This window comes from Catharus ustulatus, chromosome 7 (genome assembly GCF_009819885.2).
Source record: "Catharus ustulatus isolate bCatUst1 chromosome 7, bCatUst1.pri.v2, whole genome shotgun sequence".
Classification (NCBI taxonomy): domain Eukaryota; kingdom Metazoa; phylum Chordata; class Aves; order Passeriformes; family Turdidae; genus Catharus; species Catharus ustulatus.
Window position 1 is genome coordinate 6,791,472 of NC_046227.1, and position 12,902 is coordinate 6,804,373.

General features: G+C 39.8%; 1 protein-coding gene across 2 annotated transcripts in view; it reads right to left on the reverse strand.

Moving 5' to 3' along the window:
* CALCRL (calcitonin receptor like receptor) overlaps window positions 1–12,902 on the reverse strand; it is a 62,628-nt gene that overhangs the window by 47,812 nt on the left and 1,914 nt on the right. Inside the window, exon 1 of one of the 2 annotated variants that reach the window (XM_033064947.1) lies at window positions 12,465–12,541. The exons of the other annotated variant lie outside the window; for it this stretch is intronic. The gene's annotated coding sequence lies outside the window, so the exon portion shown is untranslated. Of the gene's footprint in view, window positions 1–12,464; window positions 12,542–12,902 lie in introns of those variants that run through there. 2 annotated transcript variants of the gene reach the window in all.

Consider the following 12,902-nt stretch of genomic DNA (forward strand, 5'->3'; position numbering starts at 1 on the left):
AATAATATTCACACACTAATTTGAGTGAATCTTCATTAGCAATCCAGTTCTAATTAGAAAATAAGTCTGAACTTATATATAAGTTCTATAGTTCACTCTGCAAAACTCTCATCACCCTCCAATTTAACAGACTCTTGTTCATAAAAAGATTACACTTATTTCTAAAAGAATGAAAAATGATCAATCTGAATTTAAAAAAACCCAAAAAACAGTAACAAGGGAAGGGGACAAAGAAACAAGCTAAAACTGTGCAAAAGTATTTTTATACAAAGTGAAAAAGGAAGAATAGCAACCAAAAAAAAAAAAAAAAATTTCAACCTGAAAGCCAAAAAACAAAACCAATGAAACCACACACCCAACAAAGCCATGCCACATCAAAGAAACTCAACCACAAGCTCCACTGTAACTGTGTAGGTTTCTACACTTCCTTGGATAATGTTCCAGATTTGTTGGAAATCTGGACAGGACTCTCATGAGATCAGGCTTTCTGATGATATTTCAGATACTCCCAGGTTATAAGTCTGCCAGAAAAAAATGCAAGAGCAGCCTTTTTCCATAGTAGTTTTGTACTTGGATCCCAACTCCAGCAAAAAAAGTGGGAACTGCAGAGATGTGCAAACTTAGAGAGGGATCAGCCACAAAACTTTCCCCATTCCTGACCAGTGCACAGTATGGTAGAGCTGAATTTTGGGGAAGACGCAAGAGAAATAATTTCATTCGACTCACTTCAGCCTTTTCTAAGTTTTGAAAAAAAGTATTAATTTGTGCTATTGAAAACAAACACCTCACAGTGCTATTCAGTGTGTTACCAAATGGTTTTCTAATGAAGATCAAGGATTTCTGTCTGCCTTGAGCACTGTGTTGTGAGCTGAACAGGAAGGATTCCTGGAGCTTGCAGATATGGCTGGTAAATAAAACAGGATGTTACAAAGGTTACCTTCCTTACAAAAAACAAGGAAAATACTGAAATCATTGGGAGACTCTGAAAAGGGATCTTCAATCTGCAACAACAGCAACAACATGCTAGCTACATTTTGGAAGGGAAAAAAAAAAGCCAATGCAACAAATTATTTTCTGTTACTCCTTAATGTTGGCAACAAAACTAGAGGCGTTTCATTGCTGAAAACAACGATATAGCCACAACTTCCACACGTATGTCTCACACTTCTTTGCAAGAGATGCAACTTATGAACAGGTGTTCTGAAAACCACACTCTTGTGCAGTCAAGACAAAATATCTTAAAAAGTCTTCTGGGGGAGGAGGTTCCTGGCTCAACCACTTTTTGTGTTATTGGCATAGGTTTGCTTCTATGCCTTGTTTTATTACAACATATACTCTCTTGTTTTATGGGGAGAGAACAGTAAGTTCTTCCAGAGGGCTGCAGAAAAGTGAAAATCCTTTATCTACACATTTGTGGACACAGACAGCTTTGGAAAGTCCAAGGCTCTTAGAGCACAAGAAAAGGAATGAAGACACATTTGGTAATTACAGAGATTCTGGGAGATGAAGAGTCAATAGCATCCGAGGAACACAAGGCAGAATGAAAAGAATTACCTCCATCTCTTGGGGTATTTACCTTTCCAGCTGGGAAAAAAAAGCTCTAGATACTGGTAAATTCCCAGGAGCAGCACTGGTTTTTCTTTGAAAGCTCAGGTTCTGCAAAGAGGGGCAGGAAGGGCAGCTGAATCTCTTCAAACAGAGAAGTTGCTAGATAACTCAGTGACCTTCCTGTGAAGCCCAAAGGGCCCCATGCACACAGAATCCATACCACCCATGACATCATCAAACACTGGAAGCTGTTAACCAAATTCCCAATGTCAGGAAACAACTATCTGTCTGTGAAAAGCTGAGTTCTTCCCTCTCTTTGGGACTGGAACTAATTTATTTTCTTTCAAGGTATGCTTACAGTCTTTCTCTCTCATCAAAAGGAGCATTTTCAGCAGTCACTTGCAACTTACCCCTCTGGAAACCCTAAAGAAATTGCTTTTAACCTGTTTTGTTATCCCTTTACTGGAATGATATTCACCCAAAAAACTAGTGCCCTTTGAAACAGTCACCCTCTAGTAAAAACCAGCAGATTTAAAAAATCATCACCTGTAATCCCTTTGTCATGTTCAATGCTCTGAGTATTTAAATGTTTCCTTTAAAAAGTTACAAATGGATTCTGGAAATCCACATATATTTCTTGGTGCTTTTAAAGTTCAATAGAACTGCTTGCATTCATCCACATAAGATCATGTGGTGTTTCAGGATATTGTGCTGCAGTTAATTTAGACAGAAGTACTGTTGATTGACATTAATTAGTTGCTTTTTTTTTTCTTTACACTAAACAATGCACACAGCCCTTCCTATGCAAAGTGACACATTAATTTTTTTTTTAAACAGACACAAGTAGCATTAGATATGGTAAATAACTACTGGGCACCCTCTGTATCTCACCTTTCAAAAGCAGGAGTGCTGTGGACCCAGTGCACAAGACATTTTCAGCATCACATATGTACTCTTCAATATTTCCTGCTCATCCCTTGCTTTTTGAACTGCTTTTAAATTGTTGCTGGATTTTCAAACCTTTGCTTTGTGCTCTGAGCATCATCCATACAGTCTCAGTAAGTATGTGGACTTTGTATGTTCCTTGTAACTTTAAGGATTTTATAGGAGACTCAAAAGCCAAAAGGAGTCAGGAAAAACAACTGGCCTCTAGTGAGCCACTTGTCAAACTGGACAAAAGCTATCCAGCTCCCAAAAGGCTCCAAGGAGCAGCACGAATTCCAATGTCACCCACTGTCACCTGGTGTCTGTGGTGTGTCCCTGAGACAGGGAGGAACATCCCTGCCTGGCCAGCTCCCCGCACTCGTGTGCAAAGGAGGCAGCCACAGACCCGCTGAGGGATCCTGCCAGACTTCCCCTCTCAGTCCTGCTAACCTCAGCCCTGACCTACAGTACCCTCAGTTTTCCATTCCTTAGAACCTCTTACACAAATATAGCCCAGGATTCCAAATTGGGCTGTGTTTATGGCGAGAACACAAAGACAACCGTTTTCACATGAAGAAAATTACGTGTCATGATAAAAAAATTGAAGCATTTTCATACAATGCCGAAAACAAATGCAGTTTTCATCAGCACCCCAAATCCCTGTGGACTGGGATAGTCTATTCTATCAGCTCTAGTCTATCCTGGATCCTAATGCCAAATTCATGCCTTCCCAAATTTGACTGAATCCTCTCTTGCTTGAACTCATTTCAAACTAGGTGGAAAACTTCTCAAATGTTTGCAACTGTGCCCATTAGTAGGTGTCTTTCAGGCAGAAAGTTAGTTTAACAGCACACAGAAACAGTCCACACTTGTTGCTCTAAGTCAATTTTTTGTCTTTGCCTTTTAAATCAAACTGAACATTTGGATTCCAAGTGCTGCAAAGCATTGAAATATCCTATTTGTCAAAAAGCACCACTGCAAATAAGCTGCTCTCTTTTCAAAATTCAAAAACAGTACATTTTTCTTTTAAATCTACCTGAATTTTCCAATACTACAGAATCATAAGATTCTGTGATTTCATTTTGCTAAGTACATTAAGGCTAATTTGCAGTTTGATGGTGAAAAAAGTTCCTGACTTTTTTTTTTGTCTCATTACCAATGATGATAAATAAATACCAATACTATAAAAATCCATAAATTTGTTATAAATACTGAAAATCAGCTTTCCACAGAGCTATTAGGAAAAAAAAAAACAACTCTTCATTTCAGCAAATTGACCTTTGCTAGAAAATGAGCAGTTCATAGCCTTACAACACCAATTAATAATAGGGTGCTGACAAATAAAACAAGCTGGTAAATATGAATCTTGTTCATAACAAGATTGCACAAGAAAATATACTGTAATGACCCTGTCTGAACATCCTGTAATAGCCCATTGTTCCTCTCTATTACTGTCATTCAGCAATTTTTTTTAATAGCGGATGCGTGGCAGCAGAGGAACCAACGCAACGTGGGACTGCACGTGCACAAATCCTGCCCCATCCTGGAGGTGAGGAGACAGCCCTGCCACTCCTGGGCTGCTCACTGCCTGTGGACATCTGCACAACAGCCTCACAACTGCAGAACTTCACTGAGAAATAAAAATACTCAGCTACAAGTGCCTTAATGATTTGTAAACTATGAAGAGCAGAATCCTTTTACCTGTACAGGGCAAATTGCAGGAATAACAGGAATGAGTATGGAAAAATCATAGGTTTAAATTCTGAGAGATTTAGTCAACACATGGAAGAAGAAATAGGAGGTATCCTTCTGTTCCACAGAAGAAAGGTGCTAATAAAGGTCTTCCAAACACAACTGGGTATTTCACCTGGTCTGTGTATGAGGAAAGATGTGCTAACTCAGCACTGCAGTTACTGACACCTCAACTAGACCATGGGCTGAAACACAGCATCTGGTTTTGCTGTCTAATTAAATTACTGAATAGACAACTAATTTCATAACCACACTGTGAATTCACATCACAGACATAACTGCAAGTAGTGGTTTCTCACCAGTCAAAGGAACCTTTCTGTTTATTGAAGTCTGACTGGCCACAGGACACCTGACTGAGCTTTGCCTCTGCAATAGGAGTCATGCTAAAGGAAACATCATTCCATTTACTGATTTGCTCAGTTCACTTTCCTAAGGGAAAAACATTTTAAGGTTCAGGTTTTGCTTTTTCCTTGGTGCATTTCTTATTCCTTCCATCCTTTTGTCTTCCTTGCTACCAGGCTTCATTGTTTTATTGTTAATTAGTACTGAAGGAAGGAGGAGTTGGACAATGTCTTCCTTAAAATCTGTAAATGTTTAAAAATATAAAACTTCAGAATTTTATGAAATGCAAGGAAAAAAAATTGTAAGAATAAAACAAAACAAAACAAAAAAACCTCTGGCTTAACAATTTCTGCATTCCTGTATGGAATAACACTATTTTTGAACACTTTGGTTTGGCACACGTGCGTTCCCTGAGGAAGCTGAGTTATCACCAATAACTCTGTCATGCCAGTCTTTCTTTGGACAACATAAATTTCCACAGGAACTTCTGTTCCCTTACCTATGCTGACTTAGAAAGGTTATTGGTCCCTAAAATCTGCTTTAAACCAGGGCTCTTTTGGTGCTGCCACACTGCAGCTGTGTACCCTGGAGGTGGCAGCAGCCACTGCCATGCTCTGGTGCCCCAGTGCCCCTGCAAAGACAGCACAAGCATTCTGCCAGCCTTCCAACAAACCCTGAATTACTGCCATGTCCTTCACTGGTGTGTAATGTGACTCTAGGAAAAGCTTAGCATGTCTATTTTATCCCTGCAGCCCTAAATAAAAAGTGTCCAGCTAAACCACTTTGTCTGAATTCTTCCCTTGGATTGCACGCACAATTTTCAGAAAAGGGATCTTAGGTAGAGAAAGAACTCTACTTGTGCAGGCTCTTCTGAAATAATTGAGAGAGAAAAAGGAAAATAAAACCTAGGCCCAGCAGCTATCCCAGTGGATCATGCTGAAAGGTTAAAACATCCGAGTGATTTTCCTAGGTACTCTCAAAATGCTGATATAGCACATCCAGCTGGGTTGGGGGAACAAAAGGCTCTTAAAGGATCGTGCTGTGACTTCCATAATTAATCCAATAAAGACACTTTAAAGAGCTGAAGATGGACCAAGATCACCTTCTTTAGTCAGAAATAAAGAATTTCCAGAATCAGAAACTAAAAATAATTTCAAATGAATATGACTGTACTCCAGACAGAATTGTTTAAGCTTCCAATTATAACCATTACTCCTGTTTTAGAGAAAACCTACACCATGATAGCAAATAGACATGAAACAAAAATCTATTTTCACTGGTGTATAATCTGTGGCAATGTTAATTGTACTTAGGACATAATACACAGAAAATTACATCTGATATAATCTTTCACACCTCCCCTAGGAAAAATTATGGAGGGTGAGATTGCCCAGTTCTGTAGGACAAGACTACAAAAGCAGAGTTTAACTTGATGGGAATTCTTACTCTTATTTGCATATTGGTTTCTAAAGTTCTTCTTTTCTAGGACCATAATTTCCCTGTTGGTTTTCAACAGAAAGGCTTTAATTTCCTGGTGCACATTCACAATTAACAGATTAGAAACATTTTTAAAAATCCCTCTTTACCCACTTCTTCTAAAACTGGAGAGACAAAAAAAACCCCAACCAACAAAAAACCCAAAACAAAGGGAAAAAACAAACCCTCCCCCACAAGCCCCACACTATGCTGGCACGAACATAACCACAAGAAAGGCTGCAACTCAGTTCAGTGTTTAAGTGCCTCCTTAGCATGTGCTTTTTTCCCAGCTGCTGCCAGCCACACACAAACCCAGCAGCCCTGGTGGCCTTCCACGCATTTTAATGCAATAAACAACACACTGAATAAAGAATGAAGAATGCGCAGTGGTAGCCACGCACAGAGTACTTGAATAGCGCTCAGGAAAGAGCCTTAATTTGGCTTTCCTGAACTTGCTGAAGGTAACTTTTCCCCCAGCACACGCTAAATCAGTGCTAGAGAGGTTCCCGATGCCGGCGCTTTGTCGCACACTCTGCGAGGAACACGGTCTGAAGTTCACCACGGTCATTTATGGAAAGGGCTCCCACCCCCACCTTCCCCTTCCAAGAAACTGGACGTGTGAAGACAGACATTTCTTTGAGAGGAAGGATAAGGCAGAGGTTAATTTCATCTGCATGAGCCAGTATAGGATAAGCTTTTGGAAATATTGTCAAGCCACATTCTTAATGCCTGGCAAAGTGACTCACTCAGAGTCATCACAGGAAAGGAAGTTGAATAGAATCAAAAACGGAACAGGATGGGGGCTTAAACAGGAGAAAGAAGTGAGAGAAAGGAAACTGGATTGTTTAAAGTAGGCTGAGGTTACAAGTTCTAGAATTACATTATTTTTTAAATAAACATATAAAATATATATCTGTAAAAATAGGTATACACATGTATATAAATACATGAATGTATGCATGTATTTATTTTTAAAAAGCTTCTTTCCATTTAAAGAGAGACTTGTATTCATGGATTGTCTTCCAAAGCTGCCTGCTGAAGTATTTGTTTCTGTTTAAGGTTGCATTTCCATGGTCTGGGAAATAAACAACAATCCTCTCTAGAAACTCATAAGTTTTTAACGATCACATTCCTATTCCACACAATATGAAACTCTCAGAGAATGGAGCTCCACACTTATGTAAAAATCCACCATGACACATCATTCCCTAAAGAAACACTAAGCAATAAACTAGACTTTTTTTTTCCACACACAAAAAAATTCACCATTGATTTTACTTGAAACTCCACGACACATGGAAAAGTTTCTCTTCTCCAAACTTTTTACTGTGAAAATCTGGGTGATTAGGCACCCCACATATCAATTTCAGATAAGCCAAACAAACAGTATCTAGACTGTCTCAACATGTAAGTCACTTGCAGAAGCACCTCCTTGACTTCATCACAACTGAAAACACATTACTTGTGCAAAAGAATGTCCACCAACAAAGGGAACGATTTTGGTCCCCAAAGAAGATGATAAAAACATTGTTTCAATATCATCAAGACAATATTAAACTGAGTCACAGCTCTTTATGTTTCAGTCATGTCACTGGTGAGTACAAGTTCTGACTGTGTAATCCCATACCAGTGACTGCCCTTTTTCATGCTCAAGGGGACACAGAAAGATGAATACACCCATCAAATAATACAACTAAAAAAAATAATAATTCAGACTTAAGGAGGCATGCCTGGTCAAAAAATCATCCTGGAAAAATGCATTAGAATAAATACTTCTAAATTCTCCTAAAAAAGTTTATCTCTGTGTAATATTTCTTATTTAATCCCCAGAGTGACACCTGCTGGATTTCAGTAACTGAAACTAAAAGGCAGATATTTCCATTATACAAAATATTTCAGGATAATAATTGCAAAAATGTGTCATTTTAGCAATAAAAGGTAGCGCAGTATAATACTTTCCCTCCATTTAGGGTACTAAATAAACACACAGATGCAACCACAGAAGAAGGAAGTATAATGTCTAAGTGTCTTACTCATTTCTGAAAAGCAAATTTGACAATTTCTATCTAGGAAGGCTTATAGGGCACCACATTTGGTGACAAATTATATCAATTTCTGAAAATATTAATACTGAAAACATTCTTTTAAAATTAGTTCATACATAACAAAAATGTCCTCAGTACATGCTTTGATTTACTTCAATGAAAGGCTAAAACTCTACCAGAATTGTCAGTTTTGGGATAACATAAAAAGTTATGAAAATTAATTGGCAAGATTTTACCACTTGGGGGAAGGAAAAAGTAAGGAGAAAATCTAAATGCTAATTCAAAGAGTGATGCTTTATGCCCATACAAACATTCAAGGTTGTGCAGTGTTCAAGCTGAGAACATCAAAGAATAGGTGGAAAAGATGATGCAGTTTTTAGGAACATAAGATATTCAACCTAAACACAGCTGATGGCAAACAACAGTGTATGAGGTAGGTGTAGGTGCTTTGAACATAGTAATCAAAAGAAAAAAATTACTAATTCCTTTGGTTGTCTCTTTGTTCCTGGTATTACATGGGGAGTCAGACTGGTATGGGCTTCATTAAACAAAACCATCACTACTTTTTGGGGGGGATATTGTTTTTCAAATGTAGCCTGCATGGCACAGACCTAAATCCAGAAATACATCATTATTTTATTTTCTAAAACCCAGTTAGAATGGTCAGCTAAAACTTAAAAATGGCCAAAACTACCAGAAAAGGCTTAAGTGATACCTAGCATATACTAAAAGGTAACAGCCTCAGACACACATGTAAATTTACCACAAGAGTTTGATTTCTTTTCTTGAAGGGAGAAAGTGGCTTTTCTCATGAAAAGTCTTTTTTTGGTGCATTACAATGAGTTAAGTGCATTTCAAATGCATGTTTCCAAAGAAAAGCAACTCAAAATAAATCACTTTTGGACAGCACATACTGCATAAATGATTGAAAGTGTTTGCACAGAGCTAGGGCAGAAAAAGGATGACTTTGCTGGGAAAATGTAAACAGTATAAACAAACTTGGGAGACTGAAGCATGAGAGACAACTGTTAAAACAAAACTTTGAAAATGTGAAAGTTTAGCATTTCAGTTCTGCCCAGATTCAAAAATAGAACAAAAAAAAAGTGTTTCTAAAGAGAAATGGTCTAATGGAACCCAATTTCATAAGATCCTCTGTTGTACCACAGTAGCTGTAGAATTCTCCAAGGTAACAGGTAAGAAATAGGCTATTTTCTGCTGCTCTTTGTGCAAGTTTTGTACACTGAAAACATCAGAACTGCCAACATGAATAGAAAAAGTAAAAACAATGGGTTGTGTCCACATACAGAAAGCTTTCTCTGTTTTGTTTCAAACATTAGAAAGATGCAGCATTCAGATGTACTAAATTCAGAATATTAGCACATGTGATTCCCAGTTTTCAAAAAAAAAAGGGTAAGGTCTAGGGTTAATTTACTTTGAACGTTTCTTTATAAACCTATGTTCTCTCTTTAGTTGCTGCATTGGCAATAATAGAAGTCAGCATGAAATGGACCTGCATATGTTGTACGTAGAAATAATATACTAAATATGTTATTATACGCCTAATACACATAAACACATATAAAAACACACTTATTTTACTGCCTGAAAGTTATTTGTTGGCCAACTCGCATCTGTTTTGATAGTAGCAATATTCATTCCTTCCTCGACACAGCAGTACCAAGGATACAGTTAATTCCTGAGCTCTGACAGTTTGCTACACCAAACACTTCCCAGGGACAGAGCAGTTCCATGGGCAAGTAAAGACTGTTTTCAATAAGTGCAAAGCTTGGCTTAGGACACTGCTGCACATGAAACTCAATGACAGAGCTACCCAGGGCACCGAGGTAAGGCAAATATTGTGTGGGTGCCACAGGAGTGGCAGCTGCTCAAAAGCATTGAAGGGATTTTGGTACCAAATCAAGAACATTATAAACACATTGACAACAGATGGGAGCAATTTCTTAAGGAGAAATCCTGCTTTGTTTTCCTAACTGTAGACTTGGACTTCTGATTGGAGAAATTCCCCCAGTGGCTTTAATAGATAGCTTATGTTCAACATTTCCTATAGCAGTGACTACATATACCTCTTTTAAATATCACTGTATACATGCTATTATTAAAAACATATCAATAAAGATCGTTTCTTCCAAATGACCATGGCCCAGTTTGAATTGCATGATTTCATGACTTCATGGACTCCTGTGGGTCCAATCCTACCCAGCTCCTGCACAAGCCAGGAATGCTACTGGAGAAAGATGATTACCTCAAATGTACAGAATACAGAAGTTACTAATTATAGGGGTGTCAAACGAAATCTGTTTGTTCCCTCAGTTTTGTTCTTAATTGTATCCTGACCTAAAATCTGAGCTGCAACACCCAGGTAGCACATAGAACAATCCTGTATTCCTGGAGTAATTCCCTTTACTGACCCAGGTAAGGTATTGGTCACCCAGTGAGACACAAACAGATCTGTGTTTTCCAACTGGAGTGCTCAAAAATTACAGAAATTACAAAAAAACCCAACAAAACAGCTGCCAACAGACAGCAGAATGTAAGTGCCCGGATGGGTGATTATGTCTAATACCCACATTTAGGAACGTCTTGCCCTTTGACATCGGTGGAAAAACTCCCACTGGCTCTCCATGGGCCAGGATGTCAAGAGTTGTGTTGTATCCAGAAAATCCTATTCAAAGGGACAAGCACTGCATGTCTTAATGCAGAGAAAGACTCCAACTGATCAGAAACTCAGGATGCAGTAACACCTGAAGTCGAAAGGACACTCATAATGCGATTCTTGAGCCTGCAATGTATTTTGGATATCCAGGTCCTTAGTTTGGTCCAGTAAAAAGAGCAGTCACACTGTTCTATATCAATGCCTGTCTTTGCTTAACCTGCAAATCACATAGATTCTGACATCCAACCTGCAAACACACACATGCCTGGCACATCCCCTCTGGGCAAACCAACTTCAACCTACACCAGTTGCTTGTGAAGAACAAAAAATAAGAATCTAAATCATTTAGCTGATATCATTCTAAAGACAGTTGTTCCCAGTGCACTGATCATTAAAACAACTTTTATGTGAAGTGCCACCTCCATTGACTTAATGTCACCAAGTGCCTTTTGTGCGGAAGATTCCCAAAGCTGGATAAAGACTTTGGGATTGCTCCTACATGCAGTGAAATAGATGAGAGTTTGAGCAAACTAGAGAAGAAAATCTGTGCAAATATAGACCATTATTTTTAATCAAGAACTTCAGACAGTACCACAGCACGTGCACTTTGAAAGAAAACACATCTGTTTTCAGATGTGGTCTTACATTGATCTACATCTAGAGTGTCTCCTTCCAGTGCACCAAGAGGACCTCAGGTTCAGAGCACACCCTGAGCAGGTTTCAGCTATTAAACACATTCATTATTAGTGCAAGGGAATTACAAGATCCCCAGTAGGCACAGTAACACTGGGAAGACTGCATTGGCGCAATTGTAAGAGCAACAAACTCCATCCCCAAGGTACCTGGCGTAAGTTTACTAAGGCAAAGAGAAAAAAAAAAACTACGCTGTTTTTATAATTATTTCATTCTCTTCCCTTATAAACTGCATCGATAACTAAAGGATTCATTGTAGATCAAATCCAAGTGTCATTTATAACGTAACAAGATTTATTTTCCTCGTGCTGTGGCTCCATTACTTACACACACATTGCTAGCAAATGACTAGAATTACCAATCTCAGCACTGCAACCGCATTTGTAACACCCGAGGGTATCGCATCTGTCTTGGAAAGCTTAAGGAGCGGCAAGACTTTTAACAGCCCATCAGCTGGTACTCCAAGGCACGGAATCACACACTTGCCGCGCTTCGATAGTTTCTCGAGGAGAGGAAAAGTGGGCAATTAGCTGTCAATAAATCAGCTCGGTGCTTGCGGTTAAAAACCTCAAACAGTAACAAGCCGGCACGCGTACAGGCTTCAAACCAACACAACTTTTCCTCAAGCAAACAGAACGCCCAAACAAGCTTTGCCTTTTAAGTTATTTAATTACAACACAAAACCTAATTATGAAACAACTCGAGTACGACCTCTTTCTGGTACAGCAAGTTTAGAGAAATAGTCACTAAGCAAACCTACACCGCTTTATCACCTAATTCAGCCCCTATTGAAAGGGTTGCAGTTGTATGAATTAGTCTTAAGGATCCTTTTCAAGCCCTTGAGCCTCCAATTCTCAACAGATGCAAAGACAGAAATTAGTTAGTTAATATTAGAGGTTTCAGGCAGAATCCTTAGAGCGCTGATTCGGGCGCTTTATCTCCTTTTCTATCTATCTATGTATCCTCACCAAGCAGAGACGCTAACAGCACCAGCGATAAAAGCAGCTCACCGAAAAGGAGGGGAGGTTTTCCCGCAGCCCGCGCCGAGCTGGATGCCGGAGCGCACAGCGCGCTGCGATCGCGGATCGCTGTCCCGGTGAAACAATGCCCGGAGCGGCACTCACCGGGCTGGCCGCTGGCACAGCGCTGCCGCCCGCAGCCCGGGGCTGCTCGCTGTCCCGGCAGGGAGAGCCCTCGCTGTAATCCCCTCCGAGGCTGGCGGCTCTCCCGGAGCAGCGCTGTGCCGGAGCGCCGGGAGCGTGTCCGATGGCAGCGGAGCGGCGGCAGAGCGAACATCAGAGCTTCCTGTTACATCACCGACCCCGCCTGCGGCCCGCCGTGAGTTACCCTTCCTTCTCTCCCGAGCCGGGCTCCCCGGGCGGCCAGGGGAGCTGCCGAGCCCCGCACTGCCATCTGCTCCTCCGCCGCACCTGGCCCCAGCCCTGAAA